This window comes from Vicugna pacos, chromosome 8 (assembly GCF_048564905.1).
Source record: "Vicugna pacos chromosome 8, VicPac4, whole genome shotgun sequence".
NCBI lineage: Eukaryota > Metazoa > Chordata > Mammalia > Artiodactyla > Camelidae > Vicugna > Vicugna pacos.
In genome coordinates, this window is record NC_132994.1 from 47,545,006 (window position 1) to 47,561,388 (window position 16,383).

Sequence of the window (16,383 nt, forward strand, 5' to 3'; positions counted from 1 at the left end):
CGACGAGACAAAGGCCACTGAAACTGTAAAACCTGACTTTCAGAGAAAGATCCTGATCAAAAGCAGAAAATGTGAAGCCAAATAAAGGAAACCTCATTTAAAATAGAATTGGGAGGTCAGGAGGAGGGACCCTCACACACTACCACAGGAAACATCAGTTACTCCATGTCAATTACAGGCCCCAGCAGGAACGATTTCTTGTTTGCCCAGCAATTTAACCAATGAGAAACCATCACCACCTCAACTACCACTTTCCACCAATGGCCTTTCTTCAAAACCACCCCTACTAACTTCTTCTTCCTTTTTCCTCTATTATATAATGGTCCTCTCCCTTGTTGGACTTACCTATGGCTTTTGCTATGCTCGCCCATCTAGAATTGCAAATTCCTCTGCTTTTCCCACATAAGCCCACTTTGCTGGTAAAATGACTGGCCGTTTTGAATTTAAGGTGGACAATTCTTTACCCTAAAAGCTTCCTGCCTCCCACCCCATTTCACAGTTTTCCAAAAGGAGACTTCCCACTTCATGACAGCCTGAAAATAAATGTTTGTATCATCTAAATTTTTTTCCTTAGTCATTTTTAACACTACGGGCACAAGGCCTGGAAAGTACGCAGAACTTAAATTCGTGCATTGAAATCATGCCTCTCTGTTCTTTTGAAATTGTTACTGTCAGCTACTTGTCTGCTTTCACAGGAAAGCTGGACGCCTCTTTTCCTACCACCCTTCCTCGCTGGCGAAGGCCTCCGCGCCCGCCCTGCACCGCGTCCCCACGCCCAGCAGAGGGCAGTGGGCCTGCGCGCGGCGCGGGGCCTCCGCGGGTCGCCGTTTGGAATACGTGTGGCGAAGCATTAAGATGCGTTACTTACCGACACGCTCGGGTTCTCTCCCAGATTATACTCTAAGAGCGGCTCCTACGGTCAAGCTGCCCGGGAGGCCGCAGTGGCGCCGACTTCCCCTTCCGCTCCCCCGGATCCTCTTCCGCTCCCCGCCCTGGCCGCCCCAGCTGCCCTCTGCTGTCGGTTGTCCCCCTTTCCCCCTTCCGCGTCCACTTTCTCTCCTCGGCGCCCTTATTTCGCCGCCAGGCGGGCACCCCCGGCCCAGAAACACCGCCCCGCCGTCTAGCATCCTCCCTCTCCAGACGGCGGCCCTCCAGTCCTGAGCGAGCCCGGAGGGCCGGCCCCTATTGCAGGATTCTCCCGGTTTCTGTTCTGCCACGCAGGGACAGGGCTGGTACCCAGAAGCCCTGAAATCCTGCTTATTTTCGTCTCCCATGGAAACGTGGAAATAGTGGAGGAGAATGAAGCCGGTTTAGGAAAATTTCAAAAGGGGAAAGGACAGAAAGTTACTTGCTTGGCAGCAGGCAGCCTGTTTCCGTGCTGAGTTCCCTCAGGGCTTACCTTCGGGGACTGCTGCAACGTGATGGCTTGATGGTTGCAACATCTTTGGTTTACTGATATGGCAGGCAATATTTTTCATCCACTTATTTAATTACTATTTAATATGAAGCGAGTGACTTAAGCCATTACGCTCTGTCGAGTAAGATATTCATTCACTTGATTAGTGATTTAGGAGAGTGAGCGAGAGTAACTGGCTGTTTAAATTGGGCCATAAACTTGTGTATGAACACGTGGTACTGCACAAGCTCTGGTTACGGAGTGGGATATGATACTACAGCCTTCCGAAGCTGGCAGCTGCGGCAGCTTGTGTGGGTCCCTGAGAATATCTTTCTTAAAGTATGTCATTCAGGGATGAGTCTATCGGGCCTTTTCTCCGAGTATTTGGTTACTTGCCAGTTCTCAGAGACTTAGAAACAGATTTGGGAAATAAAATGTGTTAAGCTATATATACATATATACATGTATTATAAAATTATATACATAATGAAATGAGGTCCAAAGCACTCAGGAGTTTGGAGGAAGGGGGAAAAGTTTGGCAACTAGTGAAGATTCATGAAAGGTAGCACAAAAGATGACAGTCATGCATTTCAGTACTGTGACTGTAAGATGCCAATAGATAAAACAGCGTTTCTCTTCTCCCACAGGAGTGCCTCTTCATCCACAGCTGTGGGCATTCAGTTGGAGCTGGAAATCTGCACCTCTAACACACACACACACACACACACATATACACACGTGTACATTTGTCATTAGCCCTGATCAATTGGAATCTACTCTGAGGCTAAACCGTGAAAAAAATTTATTCAGTGTCCTGAGAGGACAGGAAGGCGGGAGCGGGGAGGGCTGAGACCAAGATATCTCGTACTTGCTTCCCATATCCTGCAAAAGGAGGAAAACTTTTCTATCCCAAGATGTAAACTTTCTCCCTTTTTTCTTTCCAGTAGTGTTCTGGTTGCTCATCTGTATGGATAGCATGTCACTGTGCATTCACATACAACTTAGGGTAAAAATAGCTTTTACTATTAAAAAGTTAATGCACTGTAATATTAGCATGTCAGGGCCTAGTCCACCTTTAATTGCTGACTCAATCTATGAATATTGGACTGTCGGAGCCAGCCGACAATCGATCAGGTCCAGAAATCTGTGCTGCAGGACTGAGAAAAGGAAAGACGTAACAAAGAGACAGCAAGACAAGACAAGTTGGGGTTGAGAGGGTCTCACTCTAGCCCGCAAGACGCTAGGTCAAGAGTGGACGACGAGTTTATTTCTTGCAGTCAATTTATATGATTTTAACCCATTAGCTCATACATTCCTGCCTGTAGGCAAAGGTATTGTTTTAAGGCGTGTACTAAAACCATTAACTTGTATATTGTTACAGACATCATTATTGTTTACAGTTCTTGTAAAACTAAGATTAAGAGTTCCTGGAACCAAGATGATAAGCTAAGACATTGTTCCTCTAGGCTAACATCGTGACTCGTGTATATTTAGCTCAGGTGATTGTTCTCTAAAAAGATTACTGATTTGTGTGCCGATTGTATCTCTCCCTCTGAAGGTCCTTTGTGACTTAGTAGCTCAAGGATATTTCCTCAGGCATAGGCGCACCTGGTGCATTCTTTAGTAAAAGGGGTGGCGGGACAGAGATTGTTCTGACTCAATTGACCTTTGAGCCGGGCGCCCCGCACTGTGGGAGTTTAGGCCCAACCTTTGTGCTCGGCAGCCTCAATCTCAGAGCCTGGCGCCCTGCACTTTGGGGTTTTACGCCCAAGTTTTGTGCTCGGCAGCCCTCCGTCACGAGCGGCTCCCCGCATTGGACAACCATTTCTTTAATCATTTGAGTTTTCATAAAATATATATTCAGTTATTCTTCCCCTCCTTCACTCATTGTCAAACTGCTTTTCCTTCTTTTACTCCATATCATGTTCTGCAGTCAACATTTCTGTAAGTACTCTTCGAGAGAGATTGACTCAAAATACCTTTCAATCTTGAGGAACATAAAATTTTCTTTTCTATATCACACTTAATGATTTTTTTCGCATTTTTCTAACAATTCCAAAAGACTTTTTGAACATTAAAGAGTATTTTGACCCAGCTTTATATCTGGTTAGGTCACTATTCATCCCTTCCTAAAGAGCTGAATGTCCAAGGAAAACCCAATTATAAAAATGGATATTTTTATTAAATACCAAAGGCAACACGTGACTGTACTTCTGTCCCTTTGCGATTTTCTGCACTCCTCTGTCTCTTCTGTGCCTTTCCCTACTCCCTCTCTCTCTTTCTGACACTTTCTCACTTTCTCGCTAGTAAGAGATTTTCCCCCGTAGCCTCCCATCTATTTCTAAAAGAAGGTGTAATTCTCTGTTGGCATTAGAAAAAAATAATAATTTTTTTCTGTTTAGGAATATAACGTTCCTGTGCAAATAAGAAAATTTTAAAAAAAACAACAAACCTTCCCTATTCCTATCCTACAGAGATAACTTCTAATATTTGAGTATATTTTAAAAATATAAACTGACGTATTCTATCTATAGCAACATCTATATCTGATGGCCTGATAGATATCATTCATCCCTAAGAAAGAAGCTCTGCCATTTGCTAACATGTGGATGGACCTTGGGGGCATTATCCTAAGTACATAAGTCAGACAGAGAAAGATAAATGCTGTATGATATCACTTATTTGTGGAATCTAAAAAAGCCAAACTCACAGAAATCAAGAGTAGAAAGGTGGTTACTAGGGGATGGGGGATGGAAAAAATAGGTAGATGTTGGTCAAAAGGTACAAAATTTCAGTTACATAGGATGAATAAATCCTGAAGACCTAATGTACAGCGTGATGACTGTAGTTAATAATTCTGTAGTATATACTTGAGTAGATTGTAAGTGTTCTCACCACACACACAAAAGGTAACTGTGAGGTGATGGATATGTTAATTAGCTCCATTGTGGAGTCATTTCACAACATATATGTATACCAAAGCATCACATTGTATACCTTAAATGTATGCAATTTTATTTGTCAGTGATATCTCCATGATGCTGGGGTTAAAAAAGAGGGTGGGATAATAACATCTTCAACTTTTACAGTTGAATTTGTGTTTCTCTAAATCTATTTCTCCCTTCAATTTTGTTAAATTTTTCTTCCTGTGTTTTGTTGCTCTAATTTTAGGTGAATATGTGATACAAATGTTTTATCTTCCTAAAGATAACACCATTTTTAAAAGTTCTTCTTTGTCTCTTGTAACATTTTTTAAAAGTCCCATTTGCCTTATATTAGCATAGGCGTTCCAGCTTTCTTATTGTTACTGTTTACATGATATATCTTTTCCATCTTTTTACCTTCAACCTATTTCTATCTATAAATCTAAAGTTTGTCCACTCTAGACAGCATATAGTTGGTTCTTGTTTTTTTAATCCAATGTGACCATCTCTGCCTTTTTATTGGATTGTTTAATTCATTCAGATTTAATGTTATTATTGATATAGTTGATTTACGTCTGCCATTTTACCTTTTATTTTCTGTCTCATGTCTTTTTTTCCTTTATTTTCCCTTCACTTATTAGTTTTGCATTAGTGAATGTTTTCTCCTGTTATGTTTTTATTCCTTTTACATTTTTTCATTATTTGGGGATTATTTTCTTAGTGTTTGTCCTGGGGTTTGCCATATACATCTTACCTGATCAGAGTCTACTTCAGATTTATACTAATTTAATTCCAGTAACATAAAGAAATGTTACTCCTAAATAGTTCTTTTTTGTGCCTTCTGGGGCCAATATCAGTATACATATTGCTTCTATAAATGTTACAAACCCAATACATTGTTATAAGTGTTAATTTATATAATGTATATCTTTTAAAGAAGCTGAGAGAAGAAAAGAGAGCAAATATGTATATATATAGCATTTATTATATTAACCTTCTTACTTATCATTATGGTTCTCTTCATTTCTGTAGATTTGAGTTACCATCTAGTGTCATATCCTTACTCCAATACAGCTTTGCTCCCACCAGTCTCCTCTCCCAGCATATGTATTACATTTCACCTGTTATAGGCCTACCAATGCACTTATGTACACATTGCTTTGTGTAATTGCTTTTTAAATCAACTGAGAGAAGACAGAAGTAATACACATTCAATGTTTTGTAATTACATAATTATCTTTATTCATATCTTTTCTTTTTTTCATTTTGTTTCCAATTACTATCTGAGGTCACTTGCTTTCAGCCTGATGAAGTTCTCTTGGTATTTCTTGTTAGTTGGGTTCACTTACTATGAATTTTTTTCAGTTTTTGTTTATCTGATACTGTCTTTATTTTAGCTTCATTGTGCTGTTTTCACGCTTTTTCTCTTTAGATAAAGATGTCTCTAGACAAAAATATCTTTGGACATTTGACTGTCATGTTTCTGGGTGGCTCTCTTCATGTTTTTCCTACATGTAGTTTGTTGAGCCTCTTGGATGTGTAGATTAATGTTTTTCACCAAGTATGGTAAATTTTCATTATTTCTTTGAATAAGTTTTTGCTGTTTTTATTTTTGGTTTTGGTTTTAGTTTTGGTTTTGGTTTTGCTTCTTTCTCTCCTTTCTCTGCTCTGGTAATCCTGTTACATGAATTTTGGTGAACCTGATGATATTATGCATTTCTCTGAGGCTTTGTTCATTTTTTCTTCATTCTTTTTCTCCTCTCTGTTTTTTGGATTGTATAATCTCTATCTACCTTTTGTTTATATTTGCTGATTCATTTTTCTGTCAGTTCTAATTCTATGGTTGAACTCTGTAGTGATTTTTTGTTGTTGTTGTTATTGTATTTTCAACTTTAGAATTTCCATTTGTTTCTTTTTTATAATTTCTTTCTCCTTTTTGATATTCTCTCTTTGATGAGACATTATCAATCATTATACTTTCCTTTAATTTTTAAAGCATACTTCCTTTGGATTCATTGAAGATATCTGTGATTGCTGCTTTGAAGTCTTTACTATGGTCAACACCTGGGGTCCCTCAAATAAAGTTTCTATTGCCTGTTTTGTTTTGTTTTTTTTTTAAACTTTTTTTTATTGAGTTATAGTCATTTTACAATGTTGTGTCAAATTCCAGTGTAGAGCACAGTTTTTCAGTTATATGAACATACATATATTCATTGTCACATCTTTTTTCACTGTGAGCTACCGTAAGATTTCATATATATTTCCCTGTGCTATACAGTATAATCTTGTTTATCTATTCTACGATTTTGAAATCCCAGTCTATCCCTTCCCACCCCTGGCCCTCTTAACAACCACAAGTTTGTATTCCATGTCTATGAGCCTGTTTCTGTTTTGTATTTATGTTTTGTTCGTTTGTTTTTTGTTTTTGTTTTTGTTTTTGTTTTTAGATTTCACATATGAGCGATCTCATATGGTATTTTTCTTTCTCTTTCTGGCTTACTTCACTTAGAATGACATTCTCCAGGGACATCCATGTTGCTGCAAATGGCGTTATGTTGTCGGTTTTTATGGCTGAATAGTATTCCATTGTATAAATATACTACTTCTTCTTTATCAAGTCAGCTGTTGATGGACATTTAGTCTGTTTCTATGTCTTGGCTATTGTAAATAGTGCTGCTATGAACATTGGGGTGCAGATGTCATTTTGAAGTAGGGTTCCTTCTGGATATATGTCCAGGAGCAGGATTCCTGGATCATATAGTAAGTCTATTCCTAGTCTTTTGAGGAATCTCCATATTGTTTTCCACAGTGGCTGCATGCTTTTTTTTTTTTGAACTGTTTATGCCTCACACTTTCCAATTCTTTGCATATCTCATTTTTTTTAAACTGTGCATTATAGATAAGATTTTGTAGCAAATCTGGATGTGATGCTCCAGCACCATTTGTTGCTTATCATTGTTTGCCTGTTTATTTGTTTAGCTACCAGTGGTGCTATTTTAGTTTGAAGCCTCTGGTGTCACACCTGAGAGGATACTTTCTTCTGAAAACAGTCACCTGGAATTGATGCAGGAAAAACTGATGTGGGGCATGAGGAAGGCTGAGTCCCCAGGATGGGACCTGCCAAGTGTGGGTCCTTGGCTTCACACAGGAAAGAATTCAAGAGCAAGCCACAGTTGAGTAAAGGTAGATTTGTTCAGAGATACATTGAAAGGCAAGAGAAAGGCCACGAGGTGTGGGGGTTGGATGCTCAGATTAAAAGTAGGTACACATTCGATAGACAGAGTGTGGGCCATCTCCAAAGAGGGAGAGAGAGAGGGCAGTGGCCATGAGGCGCCGTGTTGTGTTTTTATGGGCTCAGTGGCTTCAATCGCTAATAAGTGGAAGGGCCAGTCTAACTAGCTCAGGGAAGGGGCTAGAATTCCCAGGAAGTTGGCCATTTCCCCCTCTGATCTTTTGTGGCTAGCCTTGGGACTGTCATGGCATCTGTGGGCATGTTATTTACCATGTTAATATATTACAATGGGCATATAATGAAGCTCAAGATCTGCTAGAAGTCAAATCTCCCACCATTTTGAACCTCAAGGCCTATTGGGGGTTGAATCTTTCACCATTTTGATGTTAATTGATGTCATTCCTTGAATGACTGTGCCCTGCCCCATTTCTGTCTCAGAATGATGCTGGTTTTAGCAAGGTTCTCTTTGACTGTCTCTTTCCTTGATTATACCCAGATGTTAGACTCCTTTCATTGCTGGCTGATCTGCTCTATTGTTTTACAGTGCCCTTGGGCATAAACTCCTCCACAATTTAACCCAATTAAATTTGGGTCTCATTTTAGGGGTAGTTTCTGAAGTCAGCATATGAAGATTTCTCTGACCCCAGGAGTGATTTTCTTAGGTATCCTTTCCCCTGTTTCTCTCTGACAAACTTGCTGGCCAACTTTTTCCTTGTTACTCTCACCCACAACTAACACTTCCACTGTTGCTAAGATCGCCTTAGGATTGGCCTTTCCCACACTCTGTTTCAGAAAGTCCATTCATTTGGCAGAGCTTCAGAACTCTGTGCTAAAAACTTACCTTTCCCCCTGAGAAGAAATCTCTGAGCCATGGAACTGGGAGTGGGGTTGTCTCTATGCATGGTACCCTTCCTTTAGAAGGAGGGTCCTGGGTGTAGGCAGTAGCCTCTGTTCCTCTCAGTTTGCCCCTCCCATAGTGAAAACTTCCTCTCCAAATGAGCTAGGGTGAGAGAAGGCACGACCCCAGTCTTCTCAGCCTACCACCCTTGTGGTATAAGGGAAGTCTCGGTGAAAACAGGGAGACTTTGACCTCTCACATCACCTGGAATTTGGCCTCTGTAAAACGTAGCTCAGGTATTTAATAAGAACTGGCATCCTGTCTTTTGCATAGCACTTAAGAGGAAGGAAGTCATGGTTGTACCTGCCTGGAATGAAGTTTCTTTCATGCTAGGCTGGAACAAGGTAGGACAGGAACAGGGTGTGATTCAGATGGCTCAGATTCTCACTGTTTTTCCTGAAATTTGGTAGATTTCATTGAACAAATGTTACTTTATTTATCATATGCACTTATGCCAATTTCCATATACATAAATGCTTGTGTTTTTTTTTTAATAATTTTTACCAGTTATGCTTATTTGGCTGGGGAACGGGTCCATGGAACTGCCCATGCTATGGTTCCAGAAGTGACTCCCAAAATGGGTTACTTTTGAGAGAGCAGCTTTAATTAAGGTGAGAATAAACAATACAAATAATTAAAAACTCAAAGGATGGTAATGAAGTGGAAACAAAGACTATCCACTATTCTTGTAGATGTTTTGATGCAAAGTAGGGTAGTTATAAAATCATGGACAAGATATACAAGGATGGAGAGATTGTTTTTTAAATAAAGGCAATCTCTAAATAGTCAATGGAGTTTAGTGTTGAAAGTAGATAAGAAAGTAACAAGGCTTGACAAGGAGAAGAGACAGCTTTCCTCCCAAGTAAACAAGTATAGAAGAATTAATTGGGGAGAACACTGAATGTTTTTTGATTAGGAGGAAGGTATGGCAATGTGTCTTGAGATGAAAAACAGGAAGAATAAAATAAATTATGAGAGCTGGCTTTGATTTTCCTGCTAAAACATTGATTCTCAAAAATGTATACACATTAGAAATTCCCAGTGCCTTTTTTTGCCTCCTCCAGAAGCAGACCTTAACCCAAGGGTTCATGTACAAGCAGTTTGTTGAAAGTAGCTAGGAACACAAGTGAGGTGATAACAGAGACTTAAAGGAGGTATACTTAAGCTTGATACCACAGTAGGGAAATGGAGTCTAATTCCTCAAGAAGCTCTGGAAGACAGTGTAAAACACATGAGCAAGAATCGTCCCCTCCAGGGAATGATGAGAGCTGGAGTATATATACTTCTGCACCAGTGAGTCAGTTTCATGGCATTTCTGGCCTGCTCTCATCTCCAGGAAAGTGAGTTCAGGCAGCCTGATGGTAGCTCTCTGACAAAGAAGAGAAAACTAGGTATTGGAAGCCATCGTGGTATGCATGGAAATTATGGATATTGACAGGGCCTCCTACACTGAAGAGCTGTTCAAAGCCAGCCAGCCTGTGCCCTTCTTTTCCCTTCACTCACTACCTTGAATTCTGGTTACTTTTGTATATGGCACAATTGGAATAGGTGCATATAGACATGTATCCATAAAGATGCTCCAGTGATTAATAGCCTCAATGTATTGGTTAAATACCACAGACGTTAAATCAGAAAAAGTTTCCATTTGGACTGAACAAGGCCATGGTGAGGCTGAGAGACTAGGGAGGGAAAGAAAAATACTCTTTAAGATCTTCTTGGGAAATATGATTCTGAGTCCACAAGAAATGAATGAAAAGATGCTTGGAAATAAGGTGAAATATTCCAGAATTTAAATGCAAATCAAAACTACAATGAGGTATCACCTCACACCAGTCAGAATGGCCATCATTCAAAAATCCACAAATGACAAATGCTGGAGAGGCTGTGGAGAAAGGGGAACCCTCCTTCCCTGCTGGTGGGAATGCAGTTTGGTGCAGCCACTGTGGAAAACAGTGTGGAGATTCCTCAAAAGACTAGCAATAGTACCATATGATCAGGCAATCCCACTCCTGGGCATATATCCAGAAGGAACCCTACTTCAAAATGACACCTGCACCCCAATGTTCATAGCAGCACTATTTACAATAGCCAAGACATGGAAACAGCCTAAATGTCCATCAACAGGTGACTGGATAAAGAAGAAGTGGTATATTTATACAATGGAATACTATTCAGCCATAAAAACCAACAACATAACCCCATTTGCAGCAACATGGATGTCCCTAGAGAATGTCATTCCAAGTGAAGTAAGCCAGAAAGAGAAAGGAAAGTACCATATGAGATCGCTCATATGTGGAATCTAAAAAAAATGAACAAGAAGAAGAACATCAATACAAAACAGAAACAGACTCATAGACATAGAATACAAACTCGTTGCCAAGGGGGCGGGCAGTGGGAAGGGAAACAGAATGGGATTTCAAAATCTGTAGATACTGACAGGCATATGTAGAATAGATCAACAAGATTATACTGTATAGCACAGGGAAATATATACAAGATCTTGTGGTAGCTGACAGTGAAAAAAATATGACAATGTATGTTCACGTATAACTGAAAAATTGTGCTCTACACTGGGATTTGACACAACATTGTAAAATGACTATAACTCAATAAAAATATTAAATAAAATAAAATAAAAAGCTTTTGTTAAAAAAATACAGATTCAGAAAATGATGCATCATGTATCAAAATTATTTTGATATTTGACACAAAGATGCAATCTGTCTTATTTAGTATTACCCACAATTTTAGTCTGTCTGCTTCACACAGAAGAAATTCAACCAAGAATAAATTCTTCTTTAGTACCAACTATTATTTTACAATTTGCTAAAGGAAATAATAACTTTTTGAATTTTAGAGTAGTCTCCCACAAAGCATTTGCTCCAATGTGGAAATAGTAGGTTTAATCTTTCAACTCTGAAGGTACATTGGGAAGCAATCTTTAAATTCCAAACTATGGCTGTCAACAGCTTAATAATTTCAGAATTACCAGTTAAGCAATCAGTCACTAAAGTGGAACCTGCATATCATCATGATTTCAAGAGCTTTTATGTCCTAAAAGGCCCTGTTCTGGGCACTGATGATCAAAGACAGATGTGGTTGCAGATGTATAGGAGGAGGAGGCGATGACAAACATTGTACAAATAGTCAAAAATGTGATTTCTGTTGAGAAAGAAGAAACAGAGAGGATTTGTTCCTATGTAAACTTTTTAGTTTATTCAAAATGGCTGTAAACAGATGAATGTAAAGATTGGGATGACCAAACACAAGTTTTCCTTTCAACACCTGCCAGAATTCCAAATAAGTAAACTACATACAAAGTTTTAACTTAACAATTTGTAAACATAATGAAAGTAATTTTTTATTGAGCACCTACTGTGTATTCAAGTGGTTAACATGCATTAACTCCAATTGGCGGCAGTGCCAAAGTGGGTGATTGCTGTTTTCTGTCCAAATGTGAGTTTAAGTCCTCACTTTCCCACCCCAATCAGCTTGCCACGCCTAAGTCTCTGATAAGTAGACATCCTTGTAGCATCAAGATAGGTATGATTAACCTCATTCTGTAAGTGGATAAACTGAGGTCAGTTTGATTAAATAAACTGCCAACAGTCTCATAGCTCATAATTGCACAATATATAATTTGAACCCAAATCTTGTGGGCGTTTTTCTTTAGTGTGCTTCAACGATGACTACGTTTCTCCTTTGCATATCCACTGAGCTATATAAAAGAAGTCCACCCTCCATTTGGTTTCTTACACCATTTTTAGAGCTTCCTCCACCCCATTTTTCTTCTTTACTCAGATACATGTCTGACTATAAAGAATGAAGAGTATTTTAACACTGGCAGCTAACATTTCCGACTCTGTGGCTACATAGCTGGGCTGATGTAGAGGTAGGAAGCGGGTAGAAGGTTCAAAGCTGTTGTTCTGTACTGGCTGGCACTTCCTAATGTCATTCAAGCACCAAGAAAAGTCAACTCACACACAAAAATCAAGTCATATCTACCCAAATAATTAAAATAAGGGTGGAATATTTAAGGAAAAGGAAAAAGAAAAACTTTATAAAACTCACTTGAGTTGCTGATAGGAAACTTAACGTGATTGTAGGACCAGAGGATAACCAAGTGAACACTGAACTAATTACATTTTAACATGAAACTTGTTCTTTCCTGTCATTCTTATCTGTTAAATGATTTGAATTTGAATGAGTCATGCCAGTAACTTAAACAGTTTGTAATGGGGTTACAATTTACCAAATTCAGTAGATAAGAGGGGAGAATTTATTTTGAAACTTCAGAAGTTCTAAAAGATGTATTACTTAGTCAGAGTGCGTAGACATGTGTACTCTCTCCAGAAGTCACAATTTGGGCAGTGTTTGGAGATTTTTCCAGACTGGTTTTCATCACGGCAGAGCTCACTGTGTATCCCCCTGTTGTCTTTGGAGGACTTTCTACCTTTCTTCTTTCCCTTCTTTATAGGGGCAGAAGGAGGGCATTATAGTGGCGGAAGGAACGGAGTTGCCAGTCTTCTGCTTGCCATGATTTTGAGAAAGTAACCCAGTAACTGCAAAAATTAAGTGGAAGAAAGTGAAGCAATACTCAAAGCAGACAAGAATCCTTTAGTCAGCATCAAAAAGCAATGAGCTGAAAACGATCTGTTTGTGTAAAGAAATTGCACAACGTTAAGTATTCCTAGGGGATCCAAATTCTCTTATGTCAGTAATATATCTGAAATGCTAATCTTGGGGGTTCTTATGCACAGTTTGTATAAGGGAAAAAGAACTTCCAGTTGTTGTCTAAATGTTAAGTACAGGCATACCTCTGAAATGTAAAACTGTTGTCTGCCACATCAGTAAACACAGGATGCTACTGCCATCTGGCCACTACAGCTGCCTCCGAAGATGAGCCCTGAGGGAACTCAGGATGGAGACAAACAAGCTGCCCACTGCCAAGCCCTCAGCCACTGCACCACCCACAATGGTGCACCCACAAGGGACTCAGGATGGGAAAGAACAGGATACCGGCCCTAGGCAGCTAAGGTGTATTTCGAAGGAATGATTTCAGTGAGCCCAGACCCTTGCATCTTCCCCTGTGCTAAACTCCTTAACTTGAGATATCTGGTTTTCTTTAATTAACAGTAATCTTTTGATGTTCTGGATACCTGGTCTTTGTTACAAAAACTCTTATATTTCAGGGCCCCTTCTTTACCTCTTAAGAGCTGTCCCTCAGAGCTATTCTGAGAGGCTGCCTCCTGGACTTGAAGTCCTTAAACAGTCTGCCAAATAAAACACAATTCTCAACTTTTAGGTCATGCATTCTTATTCAGTCAACACCTTGTTTTATTGATCTTCATTTTGTTGCACTTCAAAAATACTATCTTTTTTACAAATTGAAAGTTTGTGGCATCCCTGTGTCAAGCAAGTTTATTGGTGACATTTTTCCAACAGCATTTGCTCACTTGGTGTCTCTGTCACATTTTAGTAATTCTCACATCTCAAACTTTCTCATTATTATTCTATTTTTATGGTGATCTGTGATAAGGGATCTTATCTAGTGTACAGCTACACTGGATCCACTTAGAAAAGGGGAGAGGAGGCAATTGAAGGGCTGTCAAAAATGTATTATTTAATATTATATTTTATCATTTAAGTTGCAATTTTTAAACAGTGTCCACTACGTATCTATTGTAATATAACTCAGGCAGACAAACATGCACAGATTTAAAGAACGTTTCAAAGTCAAGTAATAACTGCTGGCTCTGTAAGCAGCTCCTTGCAGGAAACCACTCTCAGTAGAAAACCCCTTTTGCCTTGTCGCTTTAGCAAAGCTACATAGTAGCTAAGTTTTAAATCAGGCTCCCCTATGCTCTACCCATCTCTGGCCCTAGACACATTTCAAGTCTTCTGATTACACAGTAACTTGCTAACCTGTTTCCATAAATCCAAGAAGTAGAAGCAGAGAATAAGTAATTAACAGCTGACTAGATCTCTTCCCTAGCTTCTCCTTCAGTAACCTTGGGAGCAAATTGTGTGAACAAGATAGCATCTAAAGAAAAAGCACAAAGAGTCAGCGAGCCTGCACAACAAGCCTGCATGCAGTGGGGGATGGCGACAACTCTGAGCCCCTATCTCAATGATAAACTGAGATTACATCTCTTTTTCCCTTTAAAACTTTCATGGCTGAGTAGAATCTTCCGAGATGGTTTTGGGGGGACACTGGATCCACTATCTCCCCAGATTGCTGGTATTCTGATTAAAAACAACTTTTTTCCTACCAACATTGGCTTCTCTCTTAGGTGTTGTTTTTCAAGCAGTGAGCAGTTGTGACACAAGAAAATGGAGCCCGAATGAATGGCCATGTCCCAGGTCCCAGGCAAGTCTCTGGGGCCTGCCCCATCAAGTGAGGGTCCTTGGCTTCCAGCAGGAAAGAATTCAGGAGCAAGTCACAGTGGAGTAAAAGTAGACTTATTCAGAGAGATACATATGCCATAGACCCTGAGTATAGGCCATCTCAGAAGTCAGAGGCCACGGGATGTGGGGTTGGGTATTTAGTTTAAAGTAAAAGTAGATACGCGCTCTGTAGACAGAATGCAGTCCATCTTACTCAGAAGGGAGAGCAGCCACGAGGTGTGGGGGTGGTTGAAGCAAAAGTAGATTTACACACTCCACAGACAGAGTATGGGCTGTCTCCAACGGCGAGGGAGAGTAGCCGCAAGGTGTCAGGATGCTAGTTTTTAGGGGCACAGTAACTTCATGTGCTAACAGGCGGGATGATTATTACTACGTCGGGGGAAGGGGTGGGGATTCCCAGGAACTGGGCCACTACTTAATTTTTGGAAGCACCATGGTGCCTGTGGGAGTGCCACTTACCATGCTAATATATTACAGTGAGCGTATAATGAAGCTGGACGTCTACTAGAAGGCAAATCTCCCACCATCTTGGGCCTCACGGTCTACTGGGAGCTGCATCTTTCACTAACTTGGTGTTAATTACTATGTCATTCCTTTAATGACTGTGCCCTGCCCCCTGCCCACCTATCTAGTCCAAAGTAATCAAATGACTTTCGAACACCTAGAGTATAGTAGGTGATAGCAATTTAGGTTTTTAGCATATGTATACACATATCACAGGGGGAAGGTTTAAAAGATGAGTATCTTATAGATGAGGGCAAGTAGTTAAGTTACAGGATAAATTCAAATGACAGAACAATCAAAGATGTTGAGGTCTTTGTCATCCTTTTCACCTTCAAGACTTTCCCACTAAGTGGTTGTGGGGATCAAATAAAATCATGTCTGTTAAAAATGCCTTGTGAACTGGAGTTTCTTTCCAGGTGTTACAAGGCCTGAGAGATAAAGGGAGGCCAGGCCCCACACTGTCCTTCAGAATGGGTGTCCTTTGTGCTCTAGGATTTGGACTTGTTTGAATAGTTTAACCTCTATGTTCCTGAATCCAAGTGGGTGCAGTATATTTCTGCTCCTTGGACCATGAATAGCTCTGGAAAGAGAGGAGGAAGGATATGATGTGTGTGGGTGAGTGATAGTAGTGGTAGAGTAGAAAAGAGGGAGGAGGAATAAGATTTTACTTTTAAATGGTGACTTAACATTTCTCCTCAACCCATGATGCAGTGGGATGGTCCCTTCTCTGAGTTCATGCAGCATTTTGTCCATGCCTTTCTTCAAGTCCACATAGTATCCTAATGTATGTTTCTCCCATCAGATCTCGGTATCTTGAGGGTTCAATAAATATTTGTCACATAAATTAAGAGGCTGTTTCAAATTCAATAGTTTTAGGACTAAACTTTGATACCCAGGGCCAAAATGAATAGCAGAATATAATGCACAGTTAATTACTTCAAAAACTCTGATTAAACATTTTATTCTCTTTAGAAACGGCACTATGTTAGATACAAGCCACAACATGATTTATTTGTATAGT

At 39.8% G+C, this 16,383-nt stretch overlaps 1 protein-coding gene and 1 long non-coding RNA gene across 3 annotated transcripts in view; one reads left to right on the plus strand and one right to left on the minus strand.

Annotated features, from left to right (window-relative positions):
• Positions 1-1,020, minus strand: part of ECHDC1 (ethylmalonyl-CoA decarboxylase 1) — a 53,457-nt gene extending 52,437 nt beyond the window's left edge. Inside the window, exon 1 of the mRNA XM_015235774.3 lies at positions 869-1,020. The gene's annotated coding sequence lies outside the window, so the exon portion shown is untranslated. The remainder of the gene's footprint in view (positions 1-868) is intronic.
• The window catches only part of LOC116281411 (uncharacterized), a 31,642-nt gene that overhangs the window by 223 nt on the left and 15,036 nt on the right, over positions 1-16,383 (plus strand). The gene's annotated exons all lie outside the window — the stretch shown is intronic.